Source organism: Sardina pilchardus, unplaced genomic scaffold (genome assembly GCF_963854185.1).
Source record: "Sardina pilchardus unplaced genomic scaffold, fSarPil1.1 HAP1_SCAFFOLD_81, whole genome shotgun sequence".
Taxonomy (NCBI): Eukaryota; Metazoa; Chordata; class Actinopteri; order Clupeiformes; family Clupeidae; genus Sardina; species Sardina pilchardus.
The window spans coordinates 115,617-139,462 of record NW_026910892.1 but is presented as its reverse complement, the minus strand read 5'-3'; the positions used below and the strand labels follow the sequence as shown (position 1 = coordinate 139,462).

General features: G+C 44.7%; 1 long non-coding RNA gene across 1 annotated transcript; it reads left to right on the top strand.

The window, feature by feature from the left end:
* Positions 1–619: 619 nt before the first annotated feature.
* Positions 620–3,018, top strand: LOC134074661 (uncharacterized). Its single transcript, XR_009937873.1, has 5 exons — positions 620–760; positions 894–984; positions 1,074–1,153; positions 1,362–1,457; positions 2,434–3,018. It is a non-coding gene; the product is annotated as an uncharacterized LOC134074661 (long non-coding RNA).
* Positions 3,019–23,846: the final 20,828 nt, after the last annotated feature.

Genomic DNA, 23,846 nt, shown 5'->3' with positions numbered 1-23,846 from the left:
TGCTTGTTGATTGTATCAAACAATGTAGTGCATTGTTGGGCACATAGATGCAAACAAGAGGAATTAAAAGTAAGTCTTTTGACCGCGAAAATTAAGCTGTAGCACAATAAAGAGTGGAAAAATGGTACCTTAAAAATGCTTCTCGCCCAAGCCATATGTATCACTGATTGAGATTCATTCTTGTTTAGAGGCTGACCTATTAAGCTAGGATGAAGGCTATCCACCTCTCTCTATGTTGAGTCTAATTATGAGATCATTCAAGATATCAGTTTTCAAGATTTTAATTCATCTTTCTCCATTACATCAAGGTCACTGCCAAGGTATGCTGATCTGCTGTCCGACTGCAAGTGTTCCTCCAACTGCACCTATCTGAAGTAGAGCTGTACCAGTGACCTAGCCTGATTGCCATCGACTTGAAAGGCTCTGCGAGACTTCAGTCTGACCAAGAGCCTGTGCTAACACGGTTTCTCCCAGCGCTGGTTGACCCGCCTCATTTAAGTGCCTCGATTTGCTACTGGTCGATGTCAGAAAGCGGTTTGCCGAGTTTAAACCAATAACAACACTCTTTCCTCTGCCTTGAACATGCCTCTACCCAGAGCCGTTGGAGCTGATTGGTTCTCGACCAAAGGGGGCAGTTCCGCAGATTTCGGGAATTCAGAAATCCTTCCCGATTAGCAGTTGACCAGACCAGCGACAGCAACGCCGAAGGTGTTACGTCACTGGGAGGGCGTGCCAGGCTACCAGTGACCACAAGTTAAAGGTGCACTCTTGTGATTTTAACTTTTTCATTACTTAGCCTAAAAGTCAAGAAAAGTGCAAGTTAATAAACAAATAGTGCTCCTATCAGAGGTGGAGAAAATGAATAATGAGGATCAGGTGTTATTGTTGATCAGATTTTTGCCCACCGACATCAAGAAGTAGTCTGAGATGCACCCATGATGGCTGAATTAAGACGAGGTGGCCAGCATTTTCAATGTGCGTGAGGTAAGTGAAGCAAAATCCTTTCTGTTTTACATAATCTACAATTAAAAATTGATGACATGACTTTTGTTGTTGTTTTTTTTTTTCCATAGCTGTGTGCGGAATTCAAGGGATCACTGGATGGATGCTCCATCTGCAAACCTGATGAAGGCATTTAGTATCTATGACTGAGGTATGATAACCTTGTAAATGAGTGTTCAACCAGGCATTAGAGATTTGGAACATGGTCAGATAAATTCTTCGTACTTTCCATGGGGAGATAATGTTTTGATCATTTATTTTTTGCAAATTAAAAGTGCTATCAATAATTGCCATAGCCAGCATGAGGTACCATGGTGTGGTTGTTGCAAGGTGTGTTTGTTTTATTCTCTGATATACAGGATTCTGGCATTGATGTCTGCCACGAATGTGCTCTCCTCTCAAGGGACTGTGCCTATATGAATGAAGACCCTTAGAGCGTCGTGAAGGAATACATGGTATGTATTCCACAAGTTAATTTGATTTATTTTACTAATCAAATTTTAATAGTACAGAATGTCTTTTAATAGTATAGAATGTGTTTATTATATTGCTAAAAGTATTGGGTCACCTGCCTTGACCCCCATATGAACTTCAGTCACATCCTATCCTTAATCCATAGGGTTTAATATGATGTCGGTCCACCCTTTGCAGCTATAACAGCTTCAACTCTTCTGGGAAGGCTTTCCACAAGAGTGTGTTGAAGAGAATTTTGAGCATTCTCCCAGAAGCGCATGTGAGGTCACACTGATGTTGGATGAGGAGACTGGTTCTCAGTCTGCGCTCTAATTCATCTCAAAGGTGTTCTGTTGGGTTGAGGTCAGGACTCTGTGCAGGCCAGTCAAGTTCATCTACACCAAACTCTGTCATCCAGGAACAGGCCATCCTGGGCTTGGCCTCTAAGTTCCAGTGAAAACTCTGAATGCTTCAGCATTAACCAAGAGATTTTAGACAATTCCATGCTCCCAACTTTGTGGAACAGTTTGGGGATGACCACTTCCTGTTCCAACATGACTGTACCAGTGCACCAAGCAAGGTCCATACAGACATGGATGACAGAGTTTGGTGTGGATGAACTTGACTGGCCTCCACAGAGTCCTGACCTCAACCCAATAGAACACCTTTGGGATGAATTAAAGCAGAGACTGAGAGCCAGTCTCCTCGTCCAACATCAGTGTATGACTTCACAAATATGCTGAAAGAATGGGCAAAAAGTCCCATAAACACTCCTAAACCTTGTGGAAAGCCTTCCCAGAGGAGTTGAAGCTGTTATAGCTGCAAAGGGTGGACTTATGTCATATTGAGCCCTATATGGATTAAGAATAGGATGTGACTGAAGTTCATGTGGGGGTCAAGGCAGGTGACCCAATACTTTTGGCAATATAGTGTATAACAGATAATGAGCACTTTAAAAAATCTCTTGTTTTGTTACAGCCAGGGGTTCGTAGTCACACGGTAGAGACCATATATGGCATCAGATGGCATATCCCCCCCCCCGAGGACGTTTGGATCATAGGAGCTACGTAACGTACCATTTGCTTTTGGACTGTGTTTACTTATATGAGCAGCTACAGTTTCTACTTTCTAAACAATGTTTAATTGTATCTGTTATGTGAAAACACACGATATGCACTTCAGTGAGCATTTAAATGTGCACTTGAACCCTTAACATGCAATATAGCTTTACAATATTGTGATGGGTTTTTTGTATGTTAGGCTCTTTCAATATAAAAGTTGAATGTTGTGCACTTAAACCTTAATGTGAATATAAGGCTTGAAATACAGTTTGTATATCAAAAAACATCTTTGTCTGTTATTTGTTTTATCTTTTAGGCCTGTCATTGCATAATGTTTACCCCTTTTGGTGTTAACTTAAATGTAATACTTTGAACAGAGTTAATTAAATCATGGAAAGTATTTCCATGTGATTCAATTGCTCTCTTTCAGCATGAAGTAATTCATTTGAACCAACTTGATTTACTTGGGTTTGTGCAACTTAATTTGAAGTAGTTTTCAATAAGTTAAATCAACTTAAATAGATTGTGTTAACCCAACCTAAGTAAATTATGTGGGCCCCAAACCTTGCAAACAAGTTTAATGGACCCTAACAAATAAAGTTGAACTAACCAAAGTACCTTAAGTTGGACCAAAGATATTGCTTAATGTTGAAAGTAAGTTATTTAATCATGTGGAAATACTTTCCATGATTTTTTTAAGTAAATTCAACTAATCCTTTTTTTGAGTGCAAGCCCAAAGTGGATTTTGAAAAAAGTTTCCACGAGCGCATGTTTTGGCCGTCTCAGCCAACTGTCATGAAATATGAAAAGTAAACGTGTCTTCACTTTTCCTTCATAGCTTGAAATTGGAAGGTCTTAGAAGCTTGAAACCAAGCGCATACAACACAAAGGGCCTCAATGAGCTACTGGCCGCTCACTGGTGGCTCCAGCGCACGCGGTTCAGTCGCATCATTCACTCTGATGTGGTGTTCATGAAGTTGGGTGTTGAGGTGCATGTACTGCATTGTGACAGAAAGTCACTTTACAACATCTTACAAGCCCAAAGTGGATTTTGAAAAAAGTTTCCACGAGGGCATGTTTTGGCCGTCTCAGCCAACTGTCATGAAATATGAAAAGTAAACGTGTCTTCACTTTTCCTTCATAGCTTGAAATTGGAAGGTCTTAGAAGCTTGAAACCAAGCGCATACAACACAAAGGGCCTCAATGAGCTACTGGCCGCTCACTGGTGGCTCCAGCGCACGCGGTTCAGTCGCATCATTCACTCTGATGTGGTGTTCATGAAGTTGGGTGTTGAGGTGCATGTACTGCATTGTGACAGAAAGTCACTTTACAACATCTTACAAGCCCAAAGTGGATTTTGAAAAAAGTTTCCACGAGGGCATGTTTTGGCCGTCTCAGCCAACTGTCATGAAATATGAAAAGTAAACGTGTCTTCACTTTTCCTTCATAGCTTGAAATTGGAAGGTCTTAGAAGCTTGAAACCAAGCGCATACAACACAAAGGGCCTCAATGAGCTACTGGCCGCTCACTGGTGGCTCCAGCGCACGCGGTTCAGTCGCATCATTCACTCTGATGTGGTGTTCATGAAGTTGGGTGTTGAGGTGCATGTACTGCATTGTGACAGAAAGTCACTTTACAACATCTTACAAGCCCAAAGTGGATTTTGAAAAAAGTTTCCACGAGCGCATGTTTTGGCCGTCTCAGCCAACTGTCATGAAATATGAAAAGTAAACGTGTCTTCACTTTTCCTTCATAGCTTGAAATTGGAAGGTCTTAGAAGCTTGAAACCAAGCGCATACAACACAAAGGGCCTCAATGAGCTACTGGCCGCTCACTGGTGGCTCCAGCGCACGCGGTTCAGTCGCATCATTCACTCTGATGTGGTGTTCATGAAGTTGGGTGTTGAGGTGCATGTACTGCATTGTGACAGAAAGTCACTTTACAACATCTTACAAGCCCAAAGTGGATTTTGAAAAAAGTTTCCACGAGCGCATGTTTTGGCCGTCTCAGCCAACTGTCATGAAATATGAAAAGTAAACGTGTCTTCACTTTTCCTTCATAGCTTGAAATTGGAAGGTCTTAGAAGCTTGAAGCCAAGCGCATACAACACAAAGGGCCTCAATGAGCTACTGGCCGCTCACTGGTGGCTCCAGCGCACGCGGTTCAGTCGCATCATTCACTCTGATGTGGTGTTCATGAAGTTGGGTGTTGAGGTGCATGTACTGCATTGTGACAGAAAGTCACTTTACAACATCTTACAAGCCCAAAGTGGATTTTGAAAAAAGTTTCCACGAGCGCATGTTTTGGCCGTCTCAGCCAACTGTCATGAAATATGAAAAGTAAACGTGTCTTCACTTTTCCTTCATAGCTTGAAATTGGAAGGTCTTAGAAGCTTGAAGCCAAGCGCATACAACACAAAGGGCCTCAATGAGCTACTGGCCGCTCACTGGTGGCTCCAGCGCACGCGGTTCAGTCGCATCATTCACTCTGATGTGGTGTTCATGAAGTTGGGTGTTGAGGTGCATGTACTGCATTGTGACAGAAAGTCACTTTACAACATCTTACAAGCCCAAAGTGGATTTTGAAAAAAGTTTCCACGAGCGCATGTTTTGGCCGTCTCAGCCAACTGTCATGAAATATGAAAAGTAAACGTGTCTTCACTTTTCCTTCATAGCTTGAAATTGGAAGGTCTTAGAAGCTTGAAACCAAGCGCATACAACACAAAGGGCCTCAATGAGCTACTGGCCGCTCACTGGTGGCTCCAGCGCACGCGGTTCAGTCGCATCATTCACTCTGATGTGGTGTTCATGAAGTTGGGTGTTGAGGTGCATGTACTGCATTGTGACAGAAAGTCACTTTACAACATCTTACAAGCCCAAAGTGGATTTTGAAAAAAGTTTCCACGAGCGCATGTTTTGGCCGTCTCAGCCAACTGTCATGAAATATGAAAAGTAAACGTGTCTTCACTTTTCCTTCATAGCTTGAAATTGGAAGGTCTTAGAAGCTTGAAACCAAGCGCATACAACACAAAGGGCCTCAATGAGCTACTGGCCGCTCACTGGTGGCTCCAGCGCACGCGGTTCAGTCGCATCATTCACTCTGATGTGGTGTTCATGAAGTTGGGTGTTGAGGTGCATGTACTGCATTGTGACAGAAAGTCACTTTACAACATCTTACAAGCCCAAAGTGGATTTTGAAAAAAGTTTCCACGAGCGCATGTTTTGGCCGTCTCAGCCAACTGTCATGAAATATGAAAAGTAAACGTGTCTTCACTTTTCCTTCATAGCTTGAAATTGGAAGGTCTTAGAAGCTTGAAACCAAGCGCATACAACACAAAGGGCCTCAATGAGCTACTGGCCGCTCACTGGTGGCTCCAGCGCACGCGGTTCAGTCGCATCATTCACTCTGATGTGGTGTTCATGAAGTTGGGTGTTGAGGTGCATGTACTGCATTGTGACAGAAAGTCACTTTACAACATCTTACAAGCCCAAAGTGGATTTTGAAAAAAGTTTCCACGAGCGCATGTTTTGGCCGTCTCAGCCAACTGTCATGAAATATGAAAAGTAAACGTGTCTTCACTTTTCCTTCATAGCTTGAAATTGGAAGGTCTTAGAAGCTTGAAACCAAGCGCATACAACACAAAGGGCCTCAATGAGCTACTGGCCGCTCACTGGTGGCTCCAGCGCACGCGGTTCAGTCGCATCATTCACTCTGATGTGGTGTTCATGAAGTTGGGTGTTGAGGTGCATGTACTGCATTGTGACAGAAAGTCACTTTACAACATCTTACAAGCCCAAAGTGGATTTTGAAAAAAGTTTCCACGAGCGCATGTTTTGGCCGTCTCAGCCAACTGTCATGAAATATGAAAAGTAAACGTGTCTTCACTTTTCCTTCATAGCTTGAAATTGGAAGGTCTTAGAAGCTTGAAACCAAGCGCATACAACACAAAGGGCCTCAATGAGCTACTGGCCGCTCACTGGTGGCTCCAGCGCACGCGGTTCAGTCGCATCATTCACTCTGATGTGGTGTTCATGAAGTTGGGTGTTGAGGTGCATGTACTGCATTGTGACAGAAAGTCACTTTACAACATCTTACAAGCCCAAAGTGGATTTTGAAAAAAGTTTCCACGAGCGCATGTTTTGGCCGTCTCAGCCAACTGTCATGAAATATGAAAAGTAAACGTGTCTTCACTTTTCCTTCATAGCTTGAAATTGGAAGGTCTTAGAAGCTTGAAACCAAGCGCATACAACACAAAGGGCCTCAATGAGCTACTGGCCGCTCACTGGTGGCTCCAGCGCACGCGGTTCAGTCGCATCATTCACTCTGATGTGGTGTTCATGAAGTTGGGTGTTGAGGTGCATGTACTGCATTGTGACAGAAAGTCACTTTACAACATCTTACAAGCCCAAAGTGGATTTTGAAAAAAGTTTCCACGAGCGCATGTTTTGGCCGTCTCAGCCAACTGTCATGAAATATGAAAAGTAAACGTGTCTTCACTTTTCCTTCATAGCTTGAAATTGGAAGGTCTTAGAAGCTTGAAACCAAGCGCATACAACACAAAGGGCCTCAATGAGCTACTGGCCGCTCACTGGTGGCTCCAGCGCACGCGGTTCAGTCGCATCATTCACTCTGATGTGGTGTTCATGAAGTTGGGTGTTGAGGTGCATGTACTGCATTGTGACAGAAAGTCACTTTACAACATCTTACAAGCCCAAAGTGGATTTTGAAAAAAGTTTCCACGAGCGCATGTTTTGGCCGTCTCAGCCAACTGTCATGAAATATGAAAAGTAAACGTGTCTTCACTTTTCCTTCATAGCTTGAAATTGGAAGGTCTTAGAAGCTTGAAACCAAGCGCATACAACACAAAGGGCCTCAATGAGCTACTGGCCGCTCACTGGTGGCTCCAGCGCACGCGGTTCAGTCGCATCATTCACTCTGATGTGGTGTTCATGAAGTTGGGTGTTGAGGTGCATGTACTGCATTGTGACAGAAAGTCACTTTACAACATCTTACAAGCCCAAAGTGGATTTTGAAAAAAGTTTCCACGAGCGCATGTTTTGGCCGTCTCAGCCAACTGTCATGAAATATGAAAAGTAAACGTGTCTTCACTTTTCCTTCATAGCTTGAAATTGGAAGGTCTTAGAAGCTTGAAGCCAAGCGCATACAACACAAAGGGCCTCAATGAGCTACTGGCCGCTCACTGGTGGCTCCAGCGCACGCGGTTCAGTCGCATCATTCACTCTGATGTGGTGTTCATGAAGTTGGGTGTTGAGGTGCATGTACTGCATTGTGACAGAAAGTCACTTTACAACATCTTACAAGCCCAAAGTGGATTTTGAAAAAAGTTTCCACGAGCGCATGTTTTGGCCGTCTCAGCCAACTGTCATGAAATATGAAAAGTAAACGTGTCTTCACTTTTCCTTCATAGCTTGAAATTGGAAGGTCTTAGAAGCTTGAAACCAAGCGCATACAACACAAAGGGCCTCAATGAGCTACTGGCCGCTCACTGGTGGCTCCAGCGCACGCGGTTCAGTCGCATCATTCACTCTGATGTGGTGTTCATGAAGTTGGGTGTTGAGGTGCATGTACTGCATTGTGACAGAAAGTCACTTTACAACATCTTACAAGCCCAAAGTGGATTTTGAAAAAAGTTTCCACGAGCGCATGTTTTGGCCGTCTCAGCCAACTGTCATGAAATATGAAAAGTAAACGTGTCTTCACTTTTCCTTCATAGCTTGAAATTGGAAGGTCTTAGAAGCTTGAAACCAAGCGCATACAACACAAAGGGCCTCAATGAGCTACTGGCCGCTCACTGGTGGCTCCAGCGCACGCGGTTCAGTCGCATCATTCACTCTGATGTGGTGTTCATGAAGTTGGGTGTTGAGGTGCATGTACTGCATTGTGACAGAAAGTCACTTTACAACATCTTACAAGCCCAAAGTGGATTTTGAAAAAAGTTTCCACGAGCGCATGTTTTGGCCGTCTCAGCCAACTGTCATGAAATATGAAAAGTAAACGTGTCTTCACTTTTCCTTCATAGCTTGAAATTGGAAGGTCTTAGAAGCTTGAAACCAAGCGCATACAACACAAAGGGCCTCAATGAGCTACTGGCCGCTCACTGGTGGCTCCAGCGCACGCGGTTCAGTCGCATCATTCACTCTGATGTGGTGTTCATGAAGTTGGGTGTTGAGGTGCATGTACTGCATTGTGACAGAAAGTCACTTTACAACATCTTACAAGCCCAAAGTGGATTTTGAAAAAAGTTTCCACGAGCGCATGTTTTGGCCGTCTCAGCCAACTGTCATGAAATATGAAAAGTAAACGTGTCTTCACTTTTCCTTCATAGCTTGAAATTGGAAGGTCTTAGAAGCTTGAAACCAAGCGCATACAACACAAAGGGCCTCAATGAGCTACTGGCCGCTCACTGGTGGCTCCAGCGCACGCGGTTCAGTCGCATCATTCACTCTGATGTGGTGTTCATGAAGTTGGGTGTTGAGGTGCATGTACTGCATTGTGACAGAAAGTCACTTTACAACATCTTACAAGCCCAAAGTGGATTTTGAAAAAAGTTTCCACGAGCGCATGTTTTGGCCGTCTCAGCCAACTGTCATGAAATATGAAAAGTAAACGTGTCTTCACTTTTCCTTCATAGCTTGAAATTGGAAGGTCTTAGAAGCTTGAAACCAAGCGCATACAACACAAAGGGCCTCAATGAGCTACTGGCCGCTCACTGGTGGCTCCAGCGCACGCGGTTCAGTCGCATCATTCACTCTGATGTGGTGTTCATGAAGTTGGGTGTTGAGGTGCATGTACTGCATTGTGACAGAAAGTCACTTTACAACATCTTACAAGCCCAAAGTGGATTTTGAAAAAAGTTTCCACGAGCGCATGTTTTGGCCGTCTCAGCCAACTGTCATGAAATATGAAAAGTAAACGTGTCTTCACTTTTCCTTCATAGCTTGAAATTGGAAGGTCTTAGAAGCTTGAAACCAAGCGCATACAACACAAAGGGCCTCAATGAGCTACTGGCCGCTCACTGGTGGCTCCAGCGCACGCGGTTCAGTCGCATCATTCACTCTGATGTGGTGTTCATGAAGTTGGGTGTTGAGGTGCATGTACTGCATTGTGACAGAAAGTCACTTTACAACATCTTACAAGCCCAAAGTGGATTTTGAAAAAAGTTTCCACGAGCGCATGTTTTGGCCGTCTCAGCCAACTGTCATGAAATATGAAAAGTAAACGTGTCTTCACTTTTCCTTCATAGCTTGAAATTGGAAGGTCTTAGAAGCTTGAAACCAAGCGCATACAACACAAAGGGCCTCAATGAGCTACTGGCCGCTCACTGGTGGCTCCAGCGCACGCGGTTCAGTCGCATCATTCACTCTGATGTGGTGTTCATGAAGTTGGGTGTTGAGGTGCATGTACTGCATTGTGACAGAAAGTCACTTTACAACATCTTACAAGCCCAAAGTGGATTTTGAAAAAAGTTTCCACGAGCGCATGTTTTGGCCGTCTCAGCCAACTGTCATGAAATATGAAAAGTAAACGTGTCTTCACTTTTCCTTCATAGCTTGAAATTGGAAGGTCTTAGAAGCTTGAAACCAAGCGCATACAACACAAAGGGCCTCAATGAGCTACTGGCCGCTCACTGGTGGCTCCAGCGCACGCGGTTCAGTCGCATCATTCACTCTGATGTGGTGTTCATGAAGTTGGGTGTTGAGGTGCATGTACTGCATTGTGACAGAAAGTCACTTTACAACATCTTACAAGCCCAAAGTGGATTTTGAAAAAAGTTTCCACGAGCGCATGTTTTGGCCGTCTCAGCCAACTGTCATGAAATATGAAAAGTAAACGTGTCTTCACTTTTCCTTCATAGCTTGAAATTGGAAGGTCTTAGAAGCTTGAAACCAAGCGCATACAACACAAAGGGCCTCAATGAGCTACTGGCCGCTCACTGGTGGCTCCAGCGCACGCGGTTCAGTCGCATCATTCACGTCTGATGTGGTGTTCATGAAGTTGGGTGTTGAGGTGCATGTACTGCATTGTGACAGAAAGTCACTTTACAACATCTTACAAGCCCAAAGTGGATTTTGAAAAAAGTTTCCACGAGCGCATGTTTTGGCCGTCTCAGCCAACTGTCATGAAATATGAAAAGTAAACGTGTCTTCACTTTTCCTTCATAGCTTGAAATTGGAAGGTCTTAGAAGCTTGAAACCAAGCGCATACAACACAAAGGGCCTCAATGAGCTACTGGCCGCTCACTGGTGGCTCCAGCGCACGCGGTTCAGTCGCATCATTCACTCTGATGTGGTGTTCATGAAGTTGGGTGTTGAGGTGCATGTACTGCATTGTGACAGAAAGTCACTTTACAACATCTTACAAGCCCAAAGTGGATTTTGAAAAAAGTTTCCACGAGCGCATGTTTTGGCCGTCTCAGCCAACTGTCATGAAATATGAAAAGTAAACGTGTCTTCACTTTTCCTTCATAGCTTGAAATTGGAAGGTCTTAGAAGCTTGAAACCAAGCGCATACAACACAAAGGGCCTCAATGAGCTACTGGCCGCTCACTGGTGGCTCCAGCGCACGCGGTTCAGTCGCATCATTCACTCTGATGTGGTGTTCATGAAGTTGGGTGTTGAGGTGCATGTACTGCATTGTGACAGAAAGTCACTTTACAACATCTTACAAGCCCAAAGTGGATTTTGAAAAAAGTTTCCACGAGCGCATGTTTTGGCCGTCTCAGCCAACTGTCATGAAATATGAAAAGTAAACGTGTCTTCACTTTTCCTTCATAGCTTGAAATTGGAAGGTCTTAGAAGCTTGAAACCAAGCGCATACAACACAAAGGGCCTCAATGAGCTACTGGCCGCTCACTGGTGGCTCCAGCGCACGCGGTTCAGTCGCATCATTCACTCTGATGTGGTGTTCATGAAGTTGGGTGTTGAGGTGCATGTACTGCATTGTGACAGAAAGTCACTTTACAACATCTTACAAGCCCAAAGTGGATTTTGAAAAAAGTTTCCACGAGCGCATGTTTTGGCCGTCTCAGCCAACTGTCATGAAATATGAAAAGTAAACGTGTCTTCACTTTTCCTTCATAGCTTGAAATTGGAAGGTCTTAGAAGCTTGAAACCAAGCGCATACAACACAAAGGGCCTCAATGAGCTACTGGCCGCTCACTGGTGGCTCCAGCGCACGCGGTTCAGTCGCATCATTCACTCTGATGTGGTGTTCATGAAGTTGGGTGTTGAGGTGCATGTACTGCATTGTGACAGAAAGTCACTTTACAACATCTTACAAGCCCAAAGTGGATTTTGAAAAAAGTTTCCACGAGCGCATGTTTTGGCCGTCTCAGCCAACTGTCATGAAATATGAAAAGTAAACGTGTCTTCACTTTTCCTTCATAGCTTGAAATTGGAAGGTCTTAGAAGCTTGAAACCAAGCGCATACAACACAAAGGGCCTCAATGAGCTACTGGCCGCTCACTGGTGGCTCCAGCGCACGCGGTTCAGTCGCATCATTCACTCTGATGTGGTGTTCATGAAGTTGGGTGTTGAGGTGCATGTACTGCATTGTGACAGAAAGTCACTTTACAACATCTTACAAGCCCAAAGTGGATTTTGAAAAAAGTTTCCACGAGCGCATGTTTTGGCCGTCTCAGCCAACTGTCATGAAATATGAAAAGTAAACGTGTCTTCACTTTTCCTTCATAGCTTGAAATTGGAAGGTCTTAGAAGCTTGAAACCAAGCGCATACAACACAAAGGGCCTCAATGAGCTACTGGCCGCTCACTGGTGGCTCCAGCGCACGCGGTTCAGTCGCTCATTCACTCTGATGTGGTGTTCATGAAGTTGGGTGTTGAGGTGCATGTACTGCATTGTGACAGAAAGTCACTTTACAACATCTTACAAGCCCAAAGTGGATTTTGAAAAAAGTTTCCACGAGCGCATGTTTTGGCCGTCTCAGCCAACTGTCATGAAATATGAAAAGTAAACGTGTCTTCACTTTTCCTTCATAGCTTGAAATTGGAAGGTCTTAGAAGCTTGAAACCAAGCGCATACAACACAAAGGGCCTCAATGAGCTACTGGCCGCTCACTGGTGGCTCCAGCGCACGCGGTTCAGTCGCATCATTCACTCTGATGTGGTGTTCATGAAGTTGGGTGTTGAGGTGCATGTACTGCATTGTGACAGAAAGTCACTTTACAACATCTTACAAGCCCAAAGTGGATTTTGAAAAAAGTTTCCACGAGCGCATGTTTTGGCCGTCTCAGCCAACTGTCATGAAATATGAAAAGTAAACGTGTCTTCACTTTTCCTTCATAGCTTGAAATTGGAAGGTCTTAGAAGCTTGAAACCAAGCGCATACAACACAAAGGGCCTCAATGAGCTACTGGCCGCTCACTGGTGGCTCCAGCGCACGCGGTTCAGTCGCATCATTCACTCTGATGTGGTGTTCATGAAGTTGGGTGTTGAGGTGCATGTACTGCATTGTGACAGAAAGTCACTTTACAACATCTTACAAGCCCAAAGTGGATTTTGAAAAAAGTTTCCACGAGCGCATGTTTTGGCCGTCTCAGCCAACTGTCATGAAATATGAAAAGTAAACGTGTCTTCACTTTTCCTTCATAGCTTGAAATTGGAAGGTCTTAGAAGCTTGAAACCAAGCGCATACAACACAAAGGGCCTCAATGAGCTACTGGCCGCTCACTGGTGGCTCCAGCGCACGCGGTTCAGTCGCATCATTCACTCTGATGTGGTGTTCATGAAGTTGGGTGTTGAGGTGCATGTACTGCATTGTGACAGAAAGTCACTTTACAACATCTTACAAGCCCAAAGTGGATTTTGAAAAAAGTTTCCACGAGCGCATGTTTTGGCCGTCTCAGCCAACTGTCATGAAATATGAAAAGTAAACGTGTCTTCACTTTTCCTTCATAGCTTGAAATTGGAAGGTCTTAGAAGCTTGAAACCAAGCGCATACAACACAAAGGGCCTCAATGAGCTACTGGCCGCTCACTGGTGGCTCCAGCGCACGCGGTTCAGTCGCATCATTCACTCTGATGTGGTGTTCATGAAGTTGGGTGTTGAGGTGCATGTACTGCATTGTGACAGAAAGTCACTTTACAACATCTTACAAGCCCAAAGTGGATTTTGAAAAAAGTTTCCACGAGCGCATGTTTTGGCCGTCTCAGCCAACTGTCATGAAATATGAAAAGTAAACGTGTCTTCACTTTTCCTTCATAGCTTGAAATTGGAAGGTCTTAGAAGCTTGAAACCAAGCGCATACAACACAAAGGGCCTCAATGAGCTACTGGCCGCTCACTGGTGGCTCCAGCGCACGCGGTTCAGTCGCATCATTCACTCTGATGTGGTGTTCATGAAGTTGGGTGTTGAGGTGCATGTACTGCATTGTGACAGAAAGTCACTTTACAACATCTTACAAGCCCAAAGTGGATTTTGAAAAAAGTTTCCACGAGCGCATGTTTTGGCCGTCTCAGCCAACTGTCATGAAATATGAAAAGTAAACGTGTCTTCACTTTTCCTTCATAGCTTGAAATTGGAAGGTCTTAGAAGCTTGAAATCAAGCGCATACAACACAAAGGGCCTCAATGAGCTACTGGCCGCTCACTGGTGGCTCCAGCGCACGCGGTTCAGTCGCATCATTCACTCTGATGTGGTGTTCATGAAGTTGGGTGTTGAGGTGCATGTACTGCATTGTGACAGAAAGTCACTTTACAACATCTTACAAGCCCAAAGTGGATTTTGAAAAAAGTTTCCACGAGCGCATGTTTTGGCCGTCTCAGCCAACTGTCATGAAATATGAAAAGTAAACGTGTCTTCACTTTTCCTTCATAGCTTGAAATTGGAAGGTCTTAGAAGCTTGAAACCAAGCGCATACAACACAAAGGGCCTCAATGAGCTACTGGCCGCTCACTGGTGGCTCCAGCGCACGCGGTTCAGTCGCATCATTCACTCTGATGTGGTGTTCATGAAGTTGGGTGTTGAGGTGCATGTACTGCATTGTGACAGAAAGTCACTTTACAACATCTTACAAGCCCAAAGTGGATTTTGAAAAAAGTTTCCACGAGCGCATGTTTTGGCCGTCTCAGCCAACTGTCATGAAATATGAAAAGTAAACGTGTCTTCACTTTTCCTTCATAGCTTGAAATTGGAAGGTCTTAGAAGCTTGAAACCAAGCGCATACAACACAAAGGGCCTCAATGAGCTACTGGCCGCTCACTGGTGGCTCCAGCGCACGCGGTTCAGTCGCATCATTCACTCTGATGTGGTGTTCATGAAGTTGGGTGTTGAGGTGCATGTACTGCATTGTGACAGAAAGTCACTTTACAACATCTTACAAGCCCAAAGTGGATTTTGAAAAAAGTTTCCACGAGCGCATGTTTTGGCCGTCTCAGCCAACTGTCATGAAATATGAAAAGTAAACGTGTCTTCACTTTTCCTTCATAGCTTGAAATTGGAAGGTCTTAGAAGCTTGAAACCAAGCGCATACAACACAAAGGGCCTCAATGAGCTACTGGCCGCTCACTGGTGGCTCCAGCGCACGCGGTTCAGTCGCATCATTCACTCTGATGTGGTGTTCATGAAGTTGGGTGTTGAGGTGCATGTACTGCATTGTGACAGAAAGTCACTTTACAACATCTTACAAGCCCAAAGTGGATTTTGAAAAAAGTTTCCACGAGCGCATGTTTTGGCCGTCTCAGCCAACTGTCATGAAATATGAAAAGTAAACGTGTCTTCACTTTTCCTTCATAGCTTGAAATTGGAAGGTCTTAGAAGCTTGAAACCAAGCGCATACAACACAAAGGGCCTCAATGAGCTACTGGCCGCTCACTGGTGGCTCCAGCGCACGCGGTTCAGTCGCATCATTCACTCTGATGTGGTGTTCATGAAGTTGGGTGTTGAGGTGCATGTACTGCATTGTGACAGAAAGTCACTTTACAACATCTTACAAGCCCAAAGTGGATTTTGAAAAAAGTTTCCACGAGCGCATGTTTTGGCCGTCTCAGCCAACTGTCATGAAATATGAAAAGTAAACGTGTCTTCACTTTTCCTTCATAGCTTGAAATTGGAAGGTCTTAGAAGCTTGAAACCAAGCGCATACAACACAAAGGGCCTCAATGAGCTACTGGCCGCTCACTGGTGGCTCCAGCGCACGCGGTTCAGTCGCATCATTCACTCTGATGTGGTGTTCATGAAGTTGGGTGTTGAGGTGCATGTACTGCATTGTGACAGAAAGTCACTTTACAACATCTTACAAGCCCAAAGTGGATTTTGAAAAAAGTTTCCACGAGCGCATGTTTTGGCCGTCTCAGCCAACTGTCATGAAATATGAAAAGTAAACGTGTCTTCACTTTTCCTTCATAGCTTGAAATTGGAAGGTCTTAGAAGCTTGAAACCAAGCGCATACAACACAAAGGGCCTCAATGAGCTACTGGCCGCTCACTGGTGGCTCCAGCGCACGCGGTTCAGTCGCATCATTCACTCTGATGTGGTGTTCATGAAGTTGGGTGTTGAGGTGCATGTACTGCATTGTGACAGAAAGTCACTTTACAACATCTTACAAGCCCAAAGTGGATTTTGAAAAAAGTTTCCACGAGCGCATGTTTTGGCCGTCTCAGCCAACTGTCATGAAATATGAAAAGTAAACGTGTCTTCACTTTTCCTTCATAGCTTGAAATTGGAAGGTCTTAGAAGCTTGAAACCAAGCGCATACAACACAAAGGGCCTCAATGAGCTACTGGCCGCTCACTGGTGGCTCCAGCGCACGCGGTTCAGTCGCATCATTCACTCTGATGTGGTGTTCATGAAGTTGGGTGTTGAGGTGCATGTACTGCATTGTGACAGAAAGTCACTTTACAACATCTTACAAGCCCAAAGTGGATTTTGAAAAAAGTTTCCACGAGCGCATGTTTTGGCCGTCTCAGCCAACTGTCATGAAATATGAAAAGTAAACGTGTCTTCACTTTTCCTTCATAGCTTGAAATTGGAAGGTCTTAGAAGCTTGAAACCAAGCGCATACAACACAAAGGGCCTCAATGAGCTACTGGCCGCTCACTGGTGGCTCCAGCGCACGCGGTTCAGTCGCATCATTCACTCTGATGTGGTGTTCATGAAGTTGGGTGTTGAGGTGCATGTACTGCATTGTGACAGAAAGTCACTTTACAACATCTTACAAGCCCAAAGTGGATTTTGAAAAAAGTTTCCACGAGCGCATGTTTTGGCCGTCTCAGCCAACTGTCATGAAATATGAAAAGTAAACGTGTCTTCACTTTTCCTTCATAGCTTGAAATTGGAAGGTCTTAGAAGCTTGAAACCAAGCGCATACAACACAAAGGGCCTCAATGAGCTACTGGCCGCTCACTGGTGGCTCCAGCGCACGCGGTTCAGTCGCATCATTCACTCTGATGTGGTGTTCATGAAGTTGGGTGTTGAGGTGCATGTACTGCATTGTGACAGAAAGTCACTTTACAACATCTTACAAGCCCAAAGTGGATTTTGAAAAAAGTTTCCACGAGCGCATGTTTTGGCCGTCTCAGCCAACTGTCATGAAATATGAAAAGTAAACGTGTCTTCACTTTTCCTTCATAGCTTGAAATTGGAAGGTCTTAGAAGCTTGAAACCAAGCGCATACAACACAAAGGGCCTCAATGAGCTACTGGCCGCTCACTGGTGGCTCCAGCGCACGCGGTTCAGTCGCATCATTCACTCTGATGTGGTGTTCATGAAGTTGGGTGTTGAGGTGCATGTACTGCATTGTGACAGAAAGTCACTTTACAACATCTTACAAGCCCAAAGTGGATTTTGAAAAAAGTTTCCACGAGCGCATGTTTTGGCCGTCTCAGCCAACTGTCATGAAATATGAAAAGTAAACGTGTCTTCACTTTTCCTTCATAGCTTGAAATTGGAAGGTCTTAGAAGCTTGAAACCAAGCGCATACAACACAAAGGGCCTCAATGAGCTACTGGCCGCTCACTGGTGGCTCCAGCGCACGCGGTTCAGTCGCATCATTCACTCTGATGTGGTGTTCATGAAGTTGGGTGTTGAGGTGCATGTACTGCATTGTGACAGAAAGTCACTTTACAACATCTTACAAGCCCAAAGTGGATTTTGAAAAAAGTTTCCACGAGCGCATGTTTTGGCCGTCTCAGCCAACTGTCATGAAATATGAAAAGTAAACGTGTCTTCACTTTTCCTTCATAGCTTGAAATTGGAAGGTCTTAGAAGCTTGAAACCAAGCGCATACAACACAAAGGGCCTCAATGAGCTACTGGCCGCTCACTGGTGGCTCCAGCGCACGCGGTTCAGTCGCATCATTCACTCTGATGTGGTGTTCATGAAGTTGGGTGTTGAGGTGCATGTACTGCATTGTGACAGAAAGTCACTTTACAACATCTTACAAGCCCAAAGTGGATTTTGAAAAAAGTTTCCACGAGCGCATGTTTTGGCCGTCTCAGCCAACTGTCATGAAATATGAAAAGTAAACGTGTCTTCACTTTTCCTTCATAGCTTGAAATTGGAAGGTCTTAGAAGCTTGAAACCAAGCGCATACAACACAAAGGGCCTCAATGAGCTACTGGCCGCTCACTGGTGGCTCCAGCGCACGCGGTTCAGTCGCATCATTCACTCTGATGTGGTGTTCATGAAGTTGGGTGTTGAGGTGCATGTACTGCATTGTGACAGAAAGTCACTTTACAACATCTTACAAGCCCAAAGTGGATTTTGAAAAAAGTTTCCACGAGCGCATGTTTTGGCCGTCTCAGCCAACTGTCATGAAATATGAAAAGTAAACGTGTCTTCACTTTTCCTTCATAGCTTGAAATTGGAAGGTCTTAGAAGCTTGAAACCAAGCGCATACAACACAAAGGGCCTCAATGAGCTACTGGCCGCTCACTGGTGGCTCCAGCGCACGCGGTTCAGTCGCATCATTCACTCTGATGTGGTGTTCATGAAGTTGGGTGTTGAGGTGCATGTACTGCATTGTGACAGAAAGTCACTTTACAACATCTTACAAGCCCAAAGTGGATTTTGAAAAAAGTTTCCACGAGCGCATGTTTTGGCCGTCTCAGCCAACTGTCATGAAATATGAAAAGTAAACGTGTCTTCACTTTTCCTTCATAGCTTGAAATTGGAAGGTCTTAGAAGCTTGAAACCAAGCGCATACAACACAAAGGGCCTCAATGAGCTACTGGCCGCTCACTGGTGGCTCCAGCGCACGCGGTTCAGTCGCATCATTCACTCTGATGTGGTGTTCATGAAGTTGGGTGTTGAGGTGCATGTACTGCATTGTGACAGAAAGTCACTTTACAACATCTTACAAGCCCAAAGTGGATTTTGAAAAAAGTTTCCACGAGCGCATGTTTTGGCCGTCTCAGCCAACTGTCATGAAATATGAAAAGTAAACGTGTCTTCACTTTTCCTTCATAGCTTGAAATTGGAAGGTCTTAGAAGCTTGAAACCAAGCGCATACAACACAAAGGGCCTCAATGAGCTACTGGCCGCTCACTGGTGGCTCCAGCGCACGCGGTTCAGTCGCATCATTCACTCTGATGTGGTGTTCATGAAGTTGGGTGTTGAGGTGCATGTACTGCATTGTGACAGAAAGTCACTTTACAACATCTTACAAGCCCAAAGTGGATTTTGAAAAAAGTTTCCACGAGCGCATGTTTTGGCCGTCTCAGCCAACTGTCATGAAATATGAAAAGTAAACGTGTCTTCACTTTTCCTTCATAGCTTGAAATTGGAAGGTCTTAGAAGCTTGAAACCAAGCGCATACAACACAAAGGGCCTCAATGAGCTACTGGCCGCTCACTGGTGGCTCCAGCGCACGCGGTTCAGTCGCATCATTCACTCTGATGTGGTGTTCATGAAGTTGGGTGTTGAGGTGCATGTACTGCATTGTGACAGAAAGTCACTTTACAACATCTTACAAGCCCAAAGTGGATTTTGAAAAAAGTTTCCACGAGCGCATGTTTTGGCCGTCTCAGCCAACTGTCATGAAATATGAAAAGTAAACGTGTCTTCACTTTTCCTTCATAGCTTGAAATTGGAAGGTCTTAGAAGCTTGAAACCAAGCGCATACAACACAAAGGGCCTCAATGAGCTACTGGCCGCTCACTGGTGGCTCCAGCGCACGCGGTTCAGTCGCATCATTCACTCTGATGTGGTGTTCATGAAGTTGGGTGTTGAGGTGCATGTACTGCATTGTGACAGAAAGTCACTTTACAACATCTTACAAGCCCAAAGTGGATTTTGAAAAAAGTTTCCACGAGCGCATGTTTTGGCCGTCTCAGCCAACTGTCATGAAATATGAAAAGTAAACGTGTCTTCACTTTTCCTTCATAGCTTGAAATTGGAAGGTCTTAGAAGCTTGAAACCAAGCGCATACAACACAAAGGGCCTCAATGAGCTACTGGCCGCTCACTGGTGGCTCCAGCGCACGCGGTTCAGTCGCATCATTCACTCTGATGTGGTGTTCATGAAGTTGGGTGTTGAGGTGCATGTACTGCATTGTGACAGAAAGTCACTTTACAACATCTTACAAGCCCAAAGTGGATTTTGAAAAAAGTTTCCACGAGCGCATGTTTTGGCCGTCTCAGCCAACTGTCATGAAATATGAAAAGTAAACGTGTCTTCACTTTTCCTTCATAGCTTGAAATTGGAAGGTCTTAGAAGCTTGAAACCAAGCGCATACAACACAAAGGGCCTCAATGAGCTACTGGCCGCTCACTGGTGGCTCCAGCGCACGCGGTTCAGTCGCATCATTCACTCTGATGTGGTGTTCATGAAGTTGGGTGTTGAGGTGCATGTACTGCATTGTGACAGAAAGTCACTTTACAACATCTTACAAGCCCAAAGTGGATTTTGAAAAAAGTTTCCACGAGCGCATGTTTTGGCCGTCTCAGCCAACTGTCATGAAATATGAAAAGTAAACGTGTCTTCACTTTTCCTTCATAGCTTGAAATTGGAAGGTCTTAGAAGCTTGAAACCAAGCGCATACAACACAAAGGGCCTCAATGAGCTACTGGCCGCTCACTGGTGGCTCCAGCGCACGCGGTTCAGTCGCATCATTCACTCTGATGTGGTGTTCATGAAGTTGGGTGTTGAGGTGCATGTACTGCATTGTGACAGAAAGTCACTTTACAACATCTTACAAGCCCAAAGTGGATTTTGAAAAAAGTTTCCACGAGCGCATGTTTTGGCCGTCTCAGCCAACTGTCATGAGATATGAAAAGTAAACGTGTCTTCACTTTTCCTTCATAGCTTGAAATTGGAAGGTCTTAGAAGCTTGAAACCAAGCGCATACAACACAAAGGGCCTCAATGAGCTACTGGCCGCTCACTGGTGGCTCCAGCGCACGCGGTTCAGTCGCATCATTCACTCTGATGTGGTGTTCATGAAGTTGGGTGTTGAGGTGCATGTACTGCATTGTGACAGAAAGTCACTTTACAACATCTTACAAGCCCAAAGTGGATTTTGAAAAAAGTTTCCACGAGCGCATGTTTTGGCCGTCTCAGCCAACTGTCATGAAATATGAAAAGTAAACGTGTCTTCACTTTTCCTTCATAGCTTGAAATTGGAAGGTCTTAGAAGCTTGAAACCAAGCGCATACAACACAAAGGGCCTCAATGAGCTACTGGCCGCTCACTGGTGGCTCCAGCGCACGCGGTTCAGTCGCATCATTCACTCTGATGTGGTGTTCATGAAGTTGGGTGTTGAGGTGCATGTACTGCATTGTGACAGAAAGTCACTTTACAACATCTTACAAGCCCAAAGTGGATTTTGAAAAAAGTTTCCACGAGCGCATGTTTTGGCCGTCTCAGCCAACTGTCATGAAATATGAAAAGTAAACGTGTCTTCACTTTTCCTTCATAGCTTGAAATTGGAAGGTCTTAGAAGCTTGAAACCAAGCGCATACAACACAAAGGGCCTCAATGAGCTACTGGCCGCTCACTGGTGGCTCCAGCGCACGCGGTTCAGTCGCATCATTCACTCTGATGTGGTGTTCATGAAGTTGGGTGTTGAGGTGCATGTACTGCATTGTGACAGAAAGTCACTTTACAACATCTTACAAGCCCAAAGTGGATTTTGAAAAAAGTTTCCACGAGCGCATGTTTTGGCCGTCTCAGCCAACTGTCATGAAATATGAAAAGTAAACGTGTCTTCACTTTTCCTTCATAGCTTGAAATTGGAAGGTCTTAGAAGCTTGAAACCAAGCGCATACAACACAAAGGGCCTCAATGAGCTACTGGCCGCTCACTGGTGGCTCCAGCGCACGCGGTTCAGTCGCATCATTCACTCTGATGTGGTGTTCATGAAGTTGGGTGTTGAGGTGCATGTACTGCATTGTGACAGAAAGTCACTTTACAACATCTTACAAGCCCAAAGTGGATTTTGAAAAAAGTTTCCACGAGCGCATGTTTTGGCCGTCTCAGCCAACTGTCATGAAATATGAAAAGTAAACGTGTCTTCACTTTTCCTTCATAGCTTGAAATTGGAAGGTCTTAGAAGCTTGAAACCAAGCGCATACAACACAAAGGGCCTCAATGAGCTACTGGCCGCTCACTGGTGGCTCCAGCGCACGCGGTTCAGTCGCATCATTCACTCTGATGTGGTGTTCATGAAGTTGGGTGTTGAGGTGCATGTACTGCATTGTGACAGAAAGTCACTTTACAACATCTTACAAGCCCAAAGTGGATTTTGAAAAAAGTTTCCACGAGCGCATGTTTTGGCCGTCTCAGCCAACTGTCATGAAATATGAAAAGTAAACGTGTCTTCACTTTTCCTTCATAGCTTGAAATTGGAAGGTCTTAGAAGCTTGAAACCAAGCGCATACAACACAAAGGGCCTCAATGAGCTACTGGCCGCTCACTGGTGGCTCCAGCGCACGCGGTTCAGTCGCATCATTCACTCTGATGTGGTGTTCATGAAGTTGGGTGTTGAGGTGCATGTACTGCATTGTGACAGAAAGTCACTTTACAACATCTTACAAGCCCAAAGTGGATTTTGAAAAAAGTTTCCACGAGCGCATGTTTTGGCCGTCTCAGCCAACTGTCATGAAATATGAAAAGTAAACGTGTCTTCACTTTTCCTTCATAGCTTGAAATTGGAAGGTCTTAGAAGCTTGAAACCAAGCGCATACAACACAAAGGGCCTCAATGAGCTACTGGCCGCTCACTGGTGGCTCCAGCGCACGCGGTTCAGTCGCATCATTCACTCTGATGTGGTGTTCATGAAGTTGGGTGTTGAGGTGCATGTACTGCATTGTGACAGAAAGTCACTTTACAACATCTTACAAGCCCAAAGTGGATTTTGAAAAAAGTTTCCACGAGCGCATGTTTTGGCCGTCTCAGCCAACTGTCATGAAATATGAAAAGTAAACGTGTCTTCACTTTTCCTTCATAGCTTGAAATTGGAAGGTCTTAGAAGCTTGAAACCAAGCGCATACAACACAAAGGGCCTCAATGAGCTACTGGCCGCTCACTGGTGGCTCCAGCGCACGCGGTTCAGTCGCATCATTCACTCTGATGTGGTGTTCATGAAGTTGGGTGTTGAGGTGCATGTACTGCATTGTGACAGAAAGTCACTTTACAACATCTTACAAGCCCAAAGTGGATTTTGAAAAAAGTTTCCACGAGCGCATGTTTTGGCCGTCTCAGCCAACTGTCATGAAATATGAAAAGTAAACGTGTCTTCACTTTTCCTTCATAGCTTGAAATTGGAAGGTCTTAGAAGCTTGAAACCAAGCGCATACAACACAAAGGGCCTCAATGAGCTACTGGCCGCTCACTGGTGGCTCCAGCGCACGCGGTTCAGTCGCATCATTCACTCTGATGTGGTGTTCATGAAGTTGGGTGTTGAGGTGCATGTACTGCATTGTGACAGAAAGTCACTTTACAACATCTTACAAGCCCAAAGTGGATTTTGAAAAAAGTTTCCACGAGCGCATGTTTTGGCCGTCTCAGCCAACTGTCATGAAATATGAAAAGTAAACGTGTCTTCACTTTTCCTTCATAGCTTGAAATTGGAAGGTCTTAGAAGCTTGAAACCAAGCGCATACAACACAAAGGGCCTCAATGAGCTACTGGCCGCTCACTGGTGGCTCCAGCGCACGCGGTTCAGTCGCATCATTCACTCTGATGTGGTGTTCATGAAGTTGGGTGTTGAGGTGCATGTACTGCATTGTGACAGAAAGTCACTTTACAACATCTTACAAGCCCAAAGTGGATTTTGAAAAAAGTTTCCACGAGCGCATGTTTTGGCCGTCTCAGCCAACTGTCATGAAATATGAAAAGTAAACGTGTCTTCACTTT